This window comes from Nanorana parkeri, unplaced genomic scaffold (assembly GCF_000935625.1).
Source record: "Nanorana parkeri isolate BGI_ZX_2015 unplaced genomic scaffold, ASM93562v1 scaffold59, whole genome shotgun sequence".
NCBI classification, from domain to species: domain Eukaryota; kingdom Metazoa; phylum Chordata; class Amphibia; order Anura; family Dicroglossidae; genus Nanorana; species Nanorana parkeri.
In genome coordinates, this window is record NW_017306327.1 from 1,168,898 (window position 1) to 1,184,797 (window position 15,900).

Genomic DNA, 15,900 nt, shown 5'->3' on the forward strand with positions numbered 1-15,900 from the left:
GTCATCAACAAAGCCAGAGATAGAAAATAAAGACTAGAAAGAGCTGTTTGTATGTTCTATGCACACATAGCTCCAGAGTGGTCACATGACCAGGAGCAGGTATAGGGAGGAGGCTCAGATAAATGTTACCAGCCCCACCCTGTGTGTAGTACAGGCTACACAAAACTAGGATAACCAGTTACATCCATGACATTGTACTTCTATCACACACCTCAACTCTTCCTCACTTGGAAGGACTGTTCCTCTACTTAGTACCTAGTCGCTCTGTCCCTTTCTTTCCTCCTTCAGTTGTCCCTGTTTTAAATCTGATGTATAGACATTTATTGAAATAAACATAGCCTTATTCACCTACTTTCTTTATATATGCTATCAAATTCATAACACATAAATAGTCTAAAAATTGTTTTCTATACATGTGGCATTAATTTGAAATACTATATTAGGGGTAGGCTATCTCTGCACTCCTGCTGTGGTGAAACTACAAATCTCTGCCTCTGAGTCATGCCCTTGGCTGTCACAGTCTTGCAATGCTTCATGGGACTTGTAGTTCCACAACAGCTGAGGATGCCTTATTGCATTTGTTTAAAAAAAAAAGATGTTAGTGTAAGGACTTACCTTAAATGATGCCTCTTAATGCGATCATCTTCTTTACTGTCCTTTTCAGCTGTCCCTCCAGCGCTGGTGCGGGTCTCTGATCCAGCTCTGACTACTCTGTTCTCCTCTTCTCTGATGTCCCACAGAGTCTGTGCGGGTGCACGCTGCTCCATATGCTTACCTTGTGTCTCTCCTCGTCTCCCGGCCGAACATCTGAACTGTAGACGTGTGTTGCGTTTCGTTCCGAATCCAAATTCGGACGAAATTTTGTAACTTCGGATGTATCAGAATTCAGAATTACAGAAATAACGAATGTAAACGAATCCGAATTTCCGATTCTGAAATTCATTAGCGGTAGTCTGGACGAAATTTCGTTTGTTGGACGAAATTCCGATGCAGCAAAATGTCAGACATTTTTTTTTTTTGCCCAATGTCATTTTGCTGCAACGAACGAACAAAACGATATTTCGTACAGGTTACCGCTAACAAATTTCGTCTGAATCTGAATCCCGAAACGAATTGAATTTCGGACCCGAAAAACGAAATAACGCAAAATTTAAATCAAAACGGAACAAAACAAATTTTTTGCCAGTGCACATGTCTACTGAACTGCGCATGCGCCCGCCCCAAGATCTTTTGCGGCCGCCTGAGAAAACCTTTGAAATTTCTTTTTTTTTTTATCATTTTGCGATTTTTTTAAATAGTTTTTTTAATCTACTGCTTGCTAGTGCAAATTTGTTAATCCTCTCCTTTTAACATGTACCTTTGTTTTCACCAGAGCGTGCACTATTTTTCCGATTGCACGTGGTTTGCGAACATTCGCAACTGTTTACATCTGCGCTTGTCCTGCGGCTGTATGAAACTGGCGCATCACCTAACAAAGCAATCACAACTTTAGAAGTCCCCATGAACTAGAAGCGACATTTACGCTTTTTGCTTGCAGTTGTGAATCTCCTTTCCTGGAGTCTATTTAATCTCATTTATGAACACCATTGCACTAGCAGCACAAATCTGGCGTAAATATATCCCATGCGACCATATGCAAGTTCAAACACTCGCAATTGCTATGATAAATTCCCCCCATTATGTGTTAATAATATATTTTCCCGGTACAGGTTCCGCAAATCTTGCATGACAGGTAGAGGCTGATTCTGCCTTGAACCATGCCAAGCTAAAAGTATGTAATAGCTGATGTAAGGCTAGTGCCGGATTAATGTAGGGCTTGGTGGAGCTGCCGCTCCAGGCCTGCCCCTGCAAATAGGCCCAGCATACCCGGATCACCTCAATATTCGGGTCGGTGACCAGCTGCAATCAGCTTGCAGCGGCCCTCTATTCAGGCATATTAGAGGGCTGCTTGCTGGGGCCTCTCTAATATGCCTGAATAGAGGGCCGCCACTGCCTGATTGCAGCTGGTCCTGAATAGAATAGCCGCACCCTGGTATACCTGGTGAGCCCCTACTGACCGCCCAGAACCCGCACTAACCGCCTAGAGCCCACACTGACCGCCCGGAGGCCCTACTGACCGCCCAGAGCCCACACTTACCACCCAGAGCCGCTACTGACTGCCCAGATCCCGCACTGACCACACAGAGCCTGCACTGACCACACGGATTCCGCACTGACCACCCAGAGCCCGCATTGGCCACCTGGAGCCCGCACTGACCAACCGAAGCCCACACTGACAACCCGGAGCTTGCACTGACCGCTTAGAGCCCACATCGACCACCCAGAGCCCACACTGACCACCCCATCTATCCTGCAACCAGGGGCGGTGATTTATCTGAAACTGTATTTAATCGTTTCTCATATGATTGCATGCAGACTGCCGAGGGCTATTCTTTTGATGAGACCGTTACCTCAGGTGCCATCTTTTTGGTTCAGGGGGGGGGGGCAGCAGGCAGAGTGGCATGGCACAATGTTTGCAGTGTGCCTGGGGCCCCCTTTCTGGCCAAAGCGTCCCAGGTTGCTAATAGCTGAGATGGGAGATGTGTAAGGGCCACTGGTGTCACTGGTTGCCAGGTGCTAGGCAGGATGCCAGCCAGAGTGTTGCAGGTTGCTAAGAGCTGGGCAGGGAGTTGTGTATGGCCCTTACGGCTGCCGTCACCCAGTCATTAACTTAAATGGGTACAGTGCCCTCATCTAAACTTGACATCAATAATCCATATGGTTCTGCTGCAGGAATCCCAAATCGTGCAGTGTGAATAGGGCCTAAGGCTGAAGCTATTTAGAACTGCAATACTGAAATTGTGCTCTCATGTTCTAAGACAAATGGGCCCTCTCCTAAAAAATGCTATGATAACCCTATGGGTGGGAAATACAACACTTTTTTGGCAGTATGGTCCCTTTAAAACAATCTGCACCTAATTCATGATAGACTTGTAAAAGTTTTAGTTGCAGTTCTGACACTTGCAACAGATTCAGGTAGTTCTTCATACTGTTACTTTAACTGGTGACGAGGGAGCACGGAGCTGGCCAATCAGGAAGCCGGGCGGCGTGTAATGACTCGCCGCCCGCCTTCCTGATACTGGGATAGGCATCGGCAGCATTTGGGCGGGTACGAGTACCCGCTCAAATACTACTCCTCTCTCCTGATACTACTTTTCAGAGAGGGTGACACTAAAATGACTGGTGTCACCCTTCCAATGGTGTCACCCGGGTGCGGGCTGCACCCCCCGCACCTCCCTTGTGACGCCACTGTCGGCAGCGATACCGATACTAGTATCGGTGGATCCCTAGTCCCGACCCTTGCACTCTATATGCTATATGGTATATTACATGGGGTCTATTCACAAAAGGGTGAAGAGTTTGGAGAAGGCAGGAGAAGTGAACAATCTAGGCCAAGCAGAACTGGAAAGTGAGCTGAATTGGAGAATTTTTCCAAATCAGCTATTTTGGTCTAGATTGTTCACTTCTCCGGCCTTCTCCAAACTCTTCACCCTTTTGTGAATAGACCCCATAGTCTTCACTTCTGCACTCTATACCCTGTGTAGTATATTACATAGTCCTGACCCCAGGACTATATACACCATGTAGCAGATTATATACTACTGACTCTTATACGCTATATACTATGTAGTACATTACATGGTCCCTTCATTCTATATGCTATGTCTCTCTTTCTGAGCCAGGTAGTAATAATTACCCCTAGCAACCTCTGTAGGAACCCTAGGCATTGACACCAATAATCTTTGTGCAGTCTGTAAGAGGGGCATTCTTCCACTTACCACCAATGTAAAGGACACTCTTCCTATTAGTCCCAAATGTAATGGGACATTCTTTGAACTGACCATCAATGAAAAGGAGGTTATTCTCCCACTCACCGCCAGTGAAAAGGGGCATCATACTGACTAATGTAATGGGACATTTCTCTACCGATCACCAATGTAAAAGGATACCACTATTACCACTGCCCGCATTTCTTTTGTGGCCCTTATTATTTGTTTCATTTCATAATTATTATTGATAGAGCAAAAGGGTGTTGGAAATGTATTGCTAAGTATCGGAGCATGTCGGCGAGCACGAGTACTCGCCCAAATACTCAGTATCGGCACCGATACCGATACTAGTATCGGTATCGGTGCATCCCTAATATATATATAAATATATATATACAGCATATAGCTTTTGATGGAGCTGAACACAGCAGTACATGTATACAGCTGTGTCAGTCAGTATTTTATTACAGCTGTGTGTGTGAGCCCCCCCACCCCTATAAAAAAAAGTTTATTTTTGGCCTTACAATGTCTCTGTTCTCATTTATTGACTATTTTGTATACTGTATATACAGTAGAGTGTATGTGTGTGTATAATCGGACCAGCGCTGACTCGGGGCAAACATAGCGCAAGCATCGGGGCATTTTGACAAGTACAAGTACTTGTCAAAATGCCCTGTTTTTTCCGCCCTCACCCTGCAGCGCCCTCAGGCGGCCGCTTGACTTGCCTTGCGGTAGCACCGGGCCTGAGTACTGCTGTGTTCAGCTCCATCAAAAGCTATATGCTGTATGGATCTGAATGCAGAGTTTGTTATGCCCATGTTTATGAGCCCCTAAGTGCTTTGCCATTATCTTGTTTGGTGTCTAATCCTACTTAATATTAACATTCACTGTCAGAGTGAACTATTTACTTTTAAAAGGAGAACTATGGGGTTAAGGCTTTTCCCCATAGTTCTCCTTAGGGTAATGGGAGGACACAAACTAGCGTCCTCCCGTCACCCTAAGCTCAGTATAGCTGCTTGCAGTATACTGAGACGCCGCAGCTGAAGCGGATCCCGACAATTATGTCTGGATCCGCCCAGCTGCGTGACTGACAGCTGGCTCTGCCTATCTAAAAGCAGAGCCAGCTGTACCCGCCCCCTCCCCCGTCCGTTCCGCCAGTCAGCGCTGAGAGCTGTGACAGCATCGAGAGGTGAGCGAACGCCGGTATGTGTTTGCTCACTTCCCGATCTACTGAGCCGACCTGTGACAGGCTCATTGTCACAGGTGGGCTAGAACTATGAGGTGAGTGAAAAGCACTCACCTCATAGTTCTCCTTTAAATTCAATGCATTCATTTTCTTAACACACACACCTTTAAAGTAGATGTAATAGAAGAATTTTTTTTTACCACTAGACAACTACAATCTGTATATTAAAAGGAGAATTATGGGGTAACTGAAAAAACAGTCATCCCCATAACATGTGACACTGAAGCTGTCACAGTTTGGCTCTATTGATCGGGAAGTCAGCGAACACACACCACCGATCGCTGACTTCCCGATCCTCTCCCTGCAGAGAGCGGTGACTGTCAGTCATCGCTCCCCGCAGGAATTTCCTTCCTCCCCTCTCCGATCCTCCAGCACTGACTGCAGGAACGGGCGTGGAGGGCACAGCAGAGCCAACTATCAATCATTAAGGCGGGATTCCCCCTTAAAATTCCTACCAGGGCCTGGTATGATATTTGGGGGCAACCTGAATTGCACATGTCTACAGTGTATAGACGTGATGATTTATGGGACCTGATGTATGGGACCTTAGACCGCTGCAGAAGAGGGGAGAGATGTTGGAAGGACTGGTCTAAGAAGAAGCCGGCTCAGAGCTTTGGGTGACTATAATGGTATTATTTCTGAACCTAGACACAAACGAGCACTTAACCCTTGCAGTGCAAGGGAGTTCTTCTTTTAAACATAACTATGGGCAAATATAAAGTTACAAATATGCTGCAGCCTGTCAACAGTAATACCACAGCAGTTTTTACTTTTCTGAGTCCCCGCTGTGTTATAGTTTTATTAAATATTGATCCTGCCAGCACATCTGTAGATTTTTCCACTTCCTTTACTAGAGTGACAACATTTATTCTAGAGTGAAATCACTGTTGTGTTGATACCATGTGGACAGGGTCATTTTAGAGGGACTTTAAGCAAAGGCACACTGACAGGTCCTCTTTATGGAGACATTAGGGGTCTCTAGGACCCCTAATGTCACCTGGGGACGCCAAAAGAAGCTGAGGAAGCTGAGATCTGCGAGGAGGTCTTTGGAAGAGTGGAGGGGACGGTTAGGGTGATACTTTGAGACCAGGTTTGAGATATAGCCGGCAGAGTTGTGGATGGCTTTGTAAGTGATTGTTAATATTTTGAATTTTATCCTTTGGGCGAGTGGAAGCCAGTGCAGGGATTGGCAGGGTGGGGTTGCAGACAATGAGCGGTTGGTCAGGTGGATGAGTCTAGCAGCAGCATTCATGATAGACTGAAGGGGGGATAGCATGTGTAGAGGTTGGCCTATGAGGAAGGCGTTACAATAGTCGAGACGAGAGATAACAAGTGAGCGGATGAGTAATTTTGTGGTTTCATTGGTAAGGAAGGGGCGTATTTGGAGATGTTTTTCGAAGGTGAAGACGGCAGGATTTGGATAGTGATTGGATGTGGGGAAGAAAGGTGAGGTCTGAGTCCAGGATGACACCTGGCACCTTGGGATGGGGGGAGGGCTGGATAGTTGTGTTATCAATCTCAAGGGAAAAGTTGGGGGAAAGAAGCAATTAGTAAGTCATTAGTGAGTTTTAGAAGGGTGGTTTCAGTGGAGTGTAGGGGGCGAAAGCCAGACTGTAAGGGGTCCAGAAGGTTGTTATTAGCGAGGTGGTGGCTCAGACAGTTGTCGATAAGGTGTGCTAGGAGTTTGGAGGTGAATGGGAGTAAGGAGATTGTTGAGGTTGGTTGGGTCCAGTGAGGGTTTTTTGGGTATTGGGGTGACCAGCACATGCTTTAGAGGGGAGTGAAAGATGCCAGTAGAGAGTGAGAGATTGAAAATGTGAGTAAGAGAGTTTAGGATAGAGCAAGAGGGTGACCGAAGTAGTGGTGAGGGAAAAGGGTCCAGGAGGCAAGTGGTGAGGTGGGTGTCAGAGAGAAGCTTTGTAACCTCCGCAGTGGTGACAGAGTCAAAAGAGGAATGTAACAAGTGTGATGGTGGGTCTGGTACATTAATAGGGGAAGGTGACTGGATAGTGGCTATCTGATCCCGAATTCTATCGATTTTGTTTTTTAAATGAATGGCAATGTCCTGGGCAGTGAGTGAGTTAGTGGGCGGTGGGGGACATAGAGACTTAAAGGTAGAAAAGAGTTGACGAGGTCAGGCTGAGAGTGTGTTAATGGGAGTGACAAAATAAGTCTGTTAGGCAGCACGGAGGAAGAAATTATATTTTAGGACGGCAGCTTTATACAGTGTGAAGTCTTGCAGAGACCTAGTTTTCCACCACAGTCGCTCAAGAGCACGGGTATGTCTTTTTACATGAAAAAAACCTTCCACTTCGCACCGCAACTTGTCTACACTGTAGTTTGTCCGGTCACAGCGCATATTACAAGCGATTGGGCGTCTCTACAGACGTCTGAACGCTTGTATGTAAACAGCCATCGCTGGCTGTTTACATTCAAAGCCGATTTCCCGTTCAACCATCAGAGTGAGTAGGAGTGTGTGTCCATTGTGATAGATCAAAAGAAGAGGTTAGGTTAAGAAATTGAGTGGAAGCCGCAGGTGTTAATGTTATTAGCAATGTAGTTAACCCTTTACACACGCACACAATAACCACCACCATATGTTTTAACGGAAACATGCACCGTTCACAGTATTTGTTGTTGCAATTCTGAAAATGTCTGTATCACTCGCTGCCATGACCAGGCAGAAATGTAACACCGTTTATACTATCAGAGCTCTTTCATTAGAGAATTCAGAGATTCAGCATAATTATTTTTAATAACTGTTTCAATGAAAAGAAAGAAAAATGGGGGAAGAAAATATTTAAAAATAAAACGTATCACAAAACAGACAGAAACAACAGTAAAATAAATTGGATAAAAGGTAAACATTACTTAAATAAGGTTTGCCTGGTCTTTGGTTTGGATTTGCAGGGTATAGCCTAGTCTGATGTTTGCAAGACTCACTATGTAGCAGAATGGAATTATAATTTGTTAGACACCAAACATAATATTGATTATATTTTTCTTTTTCTTTCTTCATATTCATGCATCTGGTGTTTGGCACCTACCTGATTGGCATCGTCTTATACATTTGTGTAACCACTTTTTATAGAGGTAAAGCAATCACAGCAGGAATTATGGATTATATGTAAAGTTTGGCCCTAGAATAACACTAATTGAACATTTATGGTGGATGTTCTATGAATATTTTTCTTGTTTTTTGTTGTTGTTGATTTTAACTGGTTTTCTTCCCATGTTTTTTATATGGTTATATCCAGAAATAATAAAGAAATATTAACAAACAAAAAAAAGGTTTGGCTCTAGAAGTCCAGTTTAGGGTAATAAAAAAAGACTTGACGATGTGCATTGTTTAAACCATTCCCCAGACTGTTTACAACCTAGAAATTTGTGGCAGGGCTGCATTAAGACTCCTTAAGCTGGGACTTTGGTTGCATAGCACAGACATGACATTTTAAATCTGACTGTTTTTATTACCAGCTTGTGGATTTATGGAGAAATTAGTGTAGCACTGTTCACTACGACACCACCATCCTCTTCACACAGTTTGGGGCACATCAGACCTCACCTTCGTCACAAGCTGGAGTTATGGTTTAATGATGAAGCTGAACATTAGCAGCATGCACCTGTGTACACTCCTAGTCACTGACAGGTGCAGATTTCAGACAAATCATTGGGAACTGATGTGGTTTCCAATTAAATGACCACCACGGCAGCCAATCATTCTGATCACTGGGTAATTGTTTGCTAGGTTGCCTAAACCAGTGATAAACAATACAAAGGAAAATAGAAATAAAGACACACATACACCATAGATAAAAAGTAACATACACCAAAGTCCTTTCATAAAAGCGTAGTAGTAATAGTAATGTCCCATGATGTCCTAAAATAATGTTCCATAATGTACAAAAATAATGTCCCAGGATGTCTAGAAAGTAATGCCCCATAATGTCTTAAAAATAATGCCCTGTGATGTCCAAAAAATAATGTCCCACGAGGTCCTAAAAATGTCGTGCAATGTCCAATAACTAATGTGCCAACATGTCCTAAAAATAATATCCCACAATGTCTAAAAAATAATGTCCCCTGATGTCTTTTTAAAAAATGCCCTACAATGCCCAAAAATAATGTCCTACAATGTCTAAAAATAATGTCCTACAATGTCTAAAAATAATGTCCTACAATGTCTAAAAATAATGTCCTACAATGTCTAAAAATAATGCCCTACAATGTTCAAACATAATGTCCTACAATGTCTAAAAATAATGCCCTACAATGTCTAAAAATAATGCCCTACAATATCCAAAAATAATGTCCTACAATATCTAAAAATAATGTCCTACAATATCAAAAAAAAATGTACTACAACATCCAAAAATAATGTCCCATGATGTCCAAAATAACTGATTGCGTTTGCAATGCTTTACTGGCCCAAATGCCAAAAAATAACGAATGCATATTTTTTCTTTGAAGAATAATTAAAGTGAACTTTTCTTTGAATCTACTCTTGCAATGCCCATTGCCGTTCACTAGGGGGAACCCAGGGAACGCTCCTGTCTCCCAATTGTTTGAGCCTGGTCTCTATCCTGTCACTAGATAGGTGTTCGGCTGCTTCTGTCTGTCTCCCCGGGATACCACTGATGCCTGAGTGAAGCGTGTAGGCGGGCGTAACTCGTACATAGGCCTGAATAAAAGCATCAAAAAAATCTTATAAGAATAATACAACGAGTAACACACGGGGTGTCATAATACAAGCCCTTGGATACCTGTGCAAGTCCACATACCTTCGGCATTGGTAAAACTCTGTGTATGGGAATATGCCCACAACAAAGATGGACGCTTTCATGGGTTGGTAGGAGGGCGCATTGTGCGCATGCTCATTTCACAGGAGAGGAGGCGGGGCTAGAAGTAGTAGAAGCTGGGGGAGATCGGGGGACGTGCAGGCTGGTAAGGCACATCGTTTGGAGGGGGTCGATGCTGTGTTCAGGCTGCCTTGTAGCCTTTGATCAAGGTGACTGATTATCTCCTCAGTTGTGTTATCTCCCATTGTAGTGTTTGTGTATAGTGGAGGTGTCATCCTGTACATGTGAGCTCAGGGTTGGATTCATCTTCCTACTCACCTGAATGTTTACTTGAGTTTACACAGTATATGAGTAGTAAGCAGATGAAATAATTGACCATGTACACAGTCTTGTGGCTGGAATTTATGTGAGATTGTTGTACCCAGGATGGTGATCTGTTGGAGGGCAGATAGTCATCTAATGTCTATGTCCTGATCTGGCATCTTTGGGGTTCATGTTTATGAAGCACCAGCAGACTCTGTTAGAAGAAGCTTGTTTAAGTGATTAGACCTTGTTTTTTCTATTAGCTGGCAATGTACTTCTGAACTTGCTTCAGCATTGGAAAGGTCAATTCCCTCTTGGAATGTGATAGCCTGTTCCTTCTGAGAGTGTCTAATTACTGTCTGTGCTGGCCCATCTCCCCTGCCCCTCATCTGCATTCATTACCTTTTGATGTAGCTGCTGGCGGAGGAGGGAAGGGGAATAATATTGAGAAGTGGTTTTCAGCATAATGGGGGCTTCCACTGTGGTTTCTGATATCACCAAAGGGCAGCACATAATGTTCAGTACATGAGATGCAACAGAAGATATTCCACAGGAGATGGTCAGAGACTGCTGATAAGCTACAGGTGAGGTTGGAAACTGGAGACATGCTGCAGGACGCAGAGACGGGGAACATGTTTCCAAAGACTGCCACACCTCACTGCCATTGCAGTCATTTTTCCTGCTGGGGTCTAAGGGACAAAAAGGCAGCAGGTTGGGCACTAAGGCTACACAGTGCTTTTTAAGTGACAGCTTTAAAAGAGAACTATGGGCTAAGTGTTTTTCCCCATAGTTCTCGTAAGGGTCACGGGAGGACATATACTAGCGTCCTCCCATGACCCAAAGCTCAGTATATAGGGAGCTACAGCTCGCGGTATACTGAGACCAACGCAGCCGGGAGGGATCCCGACATTACTGTTGAGATCCACCCAGCTAATGGCAGAGCCAGCTGTGCCCACCCCCTCCCCCGTCCGTTCTTCCAGTCAGCGCTGGAGGATTGGAGAGGGGAGGGGGGATCACTGCAGGGAGACATGACTGACGGTCACTGCTCTCTGCAGGGACAGGATCGAGAAGTGAGCGACGTTATGTGTTCGCTCACTTCCCGATCTATTGAGCCGACGTGGAACAGTTTCATTGTCACACGCCGGCTCAGGCTATGAGGGTGAGTGATTTTCACTCACCTCATAGTTCTCCTTTAAGTCTGTTGGGGCTGCAGGCATCAAATTCAAGATGGCAGCACCCCACAGAAGTTTTGGGGCTTTTGGTTGTCTGCAGAGAGGTTTTACAGGTAAATAACATGTTTAAAATACAATAAACACATACATTCTTATGGAAAAATTGTTGTTTAAATGAATGGTCTGGCAATAAGGTGTATTTAAACGTGAACCATTTATCTTTCTTGTTTGGAGGCTTGGTGGCCATCATAGATGCCTAAAGCTGGCCATGCACTCGTGACATTTCTCCAATGTGTGGCTCCAATGTTTCAATTGAATTTTGTCAAAGGAGCTGGTTTGAAAAATTTCGGGTAATCAGCTGCAGCCACTGTTTTGGTATTTTTACAGCGGCACAACCACTACCCTCATAATACAATATCCTTGAGGGGTGGGACACACGCACACACACACACACACACACACACACACACACACACACACGCACAATTCCCTTATCGGACTCCACGTCAATGCTGTTTAGCGTGGATGGGGGAATTGGGAATCGAGAACTCAATGTATGGCCAGCTTAAAGTGACATTAAAGGAGAACTATGGGGTTAGGGCTTTTCCCCATAGTTCTCCTTAGGGTAACGGGAGGACACAAACTAGCGTCCTCCCGTCACCCAAAGCTCAGTATACCGCGATACTGAGGCGGCCTAGGCGGATCCCGACATTACTGTCTGGATCTGCCGAGCTGCGTGAATGACAGCTGGCTCTGCCTATCTAGAGGCAGAGCCAGCTGTACCCGCCCCCTCCCCCGTCTGTTCCTCCAGTCAGCGCTGGAGGTTCGGAGGGGGGAATCCCTGCAGGGAGATGATCGAGAGTTGAGCGAGCGACAGTGTGTGTTTGCTCACTTCCCGATCTGTTGAGCTGACGTGTGACAGTTTCATTGTCACACGTCAGCTCGAACTATAAGGCTGAGTAATTTTTCACTCACCTCATAGTTCTCCTTTTTAAAGGCAGTTCCCCCAATGCAGCTGTTAGGACTTCCCTCTTGGATCGAACAGCTTCTTCCTACCACTCGTTTTCTACAGTCCCTCAAGCGCAGACTCCTTGGGTCTCACAGAGTCTGTTTGCCGTGCCCGCTCCCGGCAGCCAAGCTGCGTCCTTCAGCGCCACTGTCCTACTTCTCCACCTCCGGTGATCTAGACTGCGCCTGCCCACACGTCATCCTTCACCACGTTCATAATTTAGTTGGTACTTGCCAACCTCCTTTTTTGTTTTATTTTATTTTTTTTAATGTTGGGTCATATATCTACTGCTCACTAGCAGTAGATAGATGTAAAAAAAAAAATAGCGCTTAAAGTATAATTAAAGTCTATCAGTAGCACAGGCATGATCTGATTGTCCTCTAATGTCTACGGCAGATTTACTGGTGGAACTAATATCTGCTTGAAAAAATTGGGAGGCATTAAATGGACCTTCAAAAAGGCATTAGCTGCATATTAGTTAGGGCTGCCCGTGTAACACCAACTTGTAAAACAACAAAAGCATAAACATGTACTTAAATCTTTTGGCTTTGATGCCTGGGGGGATGTCACAGCCCAGAGCTCTCAAGAGGAATAAGATACTGTGTGAAGGTTTAAAGTGGCATTAAAGTCACAAATGTTCCCCCCCCCCCCCCCCATGCTGCTTTAAGGACTTACCTTAAATGATGCCTCTTGATCCAATCATCTTCCTTCCACTAGTATTCAGCAATCCCTCCAGCGCTGGTGCCGGTCTCTGATCCAGCGCAGTGTCTCTCCTCTTCTCCCCGCCTGTGATCTCTACTGCGCCCCATCATCCTGCACAGCTGCTTGAGAAGCTTCAGATCTTCAGACGGGAGTGAGCGGCGGAGACACAGGTAAGTTTTATTTTTTTTCCTTTTTTGGTAACTTTTTTTGTATTTCTTTTAAATGTTTTTGCTTATATCTGCTGCTTGCTAGCAGTAGATGTATGCAAAAAAGAAACCCGGAGAGTTTAATTATACTTTTAAGTCCCCTGCATGTATCGAAGACTGAAATATGTTTAAAACCCATTGAAATTGGTTTACTTTAAAGCAGGGGTGGCAAACTCAAATTCATCGGGGGCCGCATCAGCAGTATGGTTACCCTCAAAGGGCCGGTTGTATAGGACTATGCATCTACTCTTTATTATCATAAATAGTTGCCTCTGCATTCAGTTGCTACTGGTGATAGCGGCCACACCCCCAGTAACCACACCCATTTATCACCCATATTTTTGCTAAAATATAAGAGTCAACGGCCCGCGGGCCTTGTGTTTGCCACCCCTGCTTTAAAGGAACTCAGTTTTTGCTAAAAATTTAATATAGCATATACACTTGCTACACACACCATTTTGTAATTTAATGTGATTAAAAATGGCCTTTCTGTTTCAGTCTGCAGCCACTGTGATTTTTTTAAGACTGTTAAAAAAAAAACGTGCCTGGCAGGGGGCGGGAGGGAGCTGCGGCTAGCACTCTGATGCCGTCCAGGGAGCCGCTCTGGGTGCTCTGTCAGCCAATCGGAAGGCTTTTGGCAGTGTGTGTGGGGGGGGCCCGGGCTGTGCTCGGCACGCATTGAGGATTCAGGATGATGAAGAGCCGCTCGGCTCAGTAATGGTTTGGATTTGGGGGCTTGCGTGCAGGCGGGGGGCGTGCCTGAGTATTGGTGCATCTCTAGTTGCAACGGTTGGTTATAGCCTGCTCAAGATGCCCGTATGACAGGGTTGCAGTGTAGGAATGTAGTTGGGAGACAGGGACAGAGCATTGTCACCCCTACTGTATTGAACCAGGATCTTCATGGCAGGATCACCAGGTTTTTATAATGAAAGGTGCAGTTTGTTTGTGTCATCTACTAGTCCCATCAATCCGTGTCATGTAATGACAATGAACAAAGGCAGACATGGTTGTCATACAGGCTGGACTACATAGATGCAGTGGAGCATAAAGCACAGACATAAAGGTACAGGAAGAATCGGAGAATAACCATGTGAAAATAAAGAAAAAAGTATCCATTGCAATTAAGGACTGGTAAATTTCTATGTATTCTACTTTTTTGTTTTTGGGTTTAGATATGCTTTTATTTTAGGTGCTGGGTTATGTTTTAAGGTTATGATTGGATTTGGTAGGGTAAGGATTAAGTTGGCGGCTGGGGAAAATGCTTGTACACATTTTATCCACACTTCTTTAGGTACGGAAAGACCTGCGCCAAAAATGTAAATAGTTGCAAAGCACAGTAACCACGGCAAGTAAAATTTACATTATACTGTCATCTGTAAGACTCTTCTACAAAACTTTTTTTTTAATTTTTGTTTTTATGTAGAGAGGTAAGGGATTAGAACGCTTATTAGTTTTTTGCCTGTATTTGTCCCCACTAGGGATATTAATTCATTGTTTGTCTAGTGACCACTGTCATTGGATTAAGGCCCCATTCACACGAGAAAAGGCCGGCACATACAGCTCTGTGCTGCGTGCACGGCCGTATTGGGCAGCTCCCGGTAAGGACAGGTGCTGCAAATGATTAGTACGCAGCCCCCGTCCTTCACTATGGGAGTATGCGGCCATACGCCGCCGTATGCTCACCCGCCCTGCACGTCCGTAAGGGGGCGTGTGTCCGAGTAAAACCACACCCGTACGGACGTGCAGGGCGGGTGAGCATAGGGCGGCCTATGGTCGCATACTCCCATAGAGACGGGAGTTTGCGGCCGTAGAGATGGACCCTGTCTGCGTCCGACCCGGGGCACCTCCATGGACCAGCACTTGTGAGTGTGGGGCGGTGTATGGCCGCGTACTCCCATAGAGAAGGACGGGTTGCGTACTAATCACACGCAGCACCTGTCCTTCCGGGAGCTGCCCGATACGGCTGTGCACGGAGCTGTATGTGCCGGCCTTTTCTCGTGTGAATGAGGCCTAAAATTAAGGGAAAATACCAACATTTGAGTTGACACCAGAACAGTAATTTCTAATGTGGACTCTTGTTCTGATGACGGCTGTCCAAGAGGGAATTTACCTCACATCTGGGAGATTTCCTGTCACTTCATGTTCTGTCTTCAGAAGGGGAAGGAAAGAGAAGTTTACTTAGTAGGACACAGATGGCAAATTAAAAAACTAAACTAGTTTGAGGGGAAAATGTTATTTAACTCTGTTAGGTTAAACTTGTATTTTTACATCATTATTCAGGAAAAATCCCTCACATCTGAGATACGATACTGGAGTATTAACAATATGTATTATAAATAATATACATAAACCATGTTTAATTCATATAAACATGTAGAAAGGACATCCAAAGAGGCACACCATTAAAAACACTAAAATCTTCCCCCAGCACAGTCATTGTAGATATATCACAATACCATCAATAAGCTATATCAAGCTTCAATAATAAAACTTTTCTTATTGTTTGCTTTCTTCTCAATACTAAATTTTATTGTACATGCAGCTCACATCTAGCCACCTAAAAGTCCCCTGGTGCACCAGATAGTATAATATATTGTTCCAATCATGATGGCTTGGGGACCTTTTCCAATACTTGCTATTATCTCAAACACAAG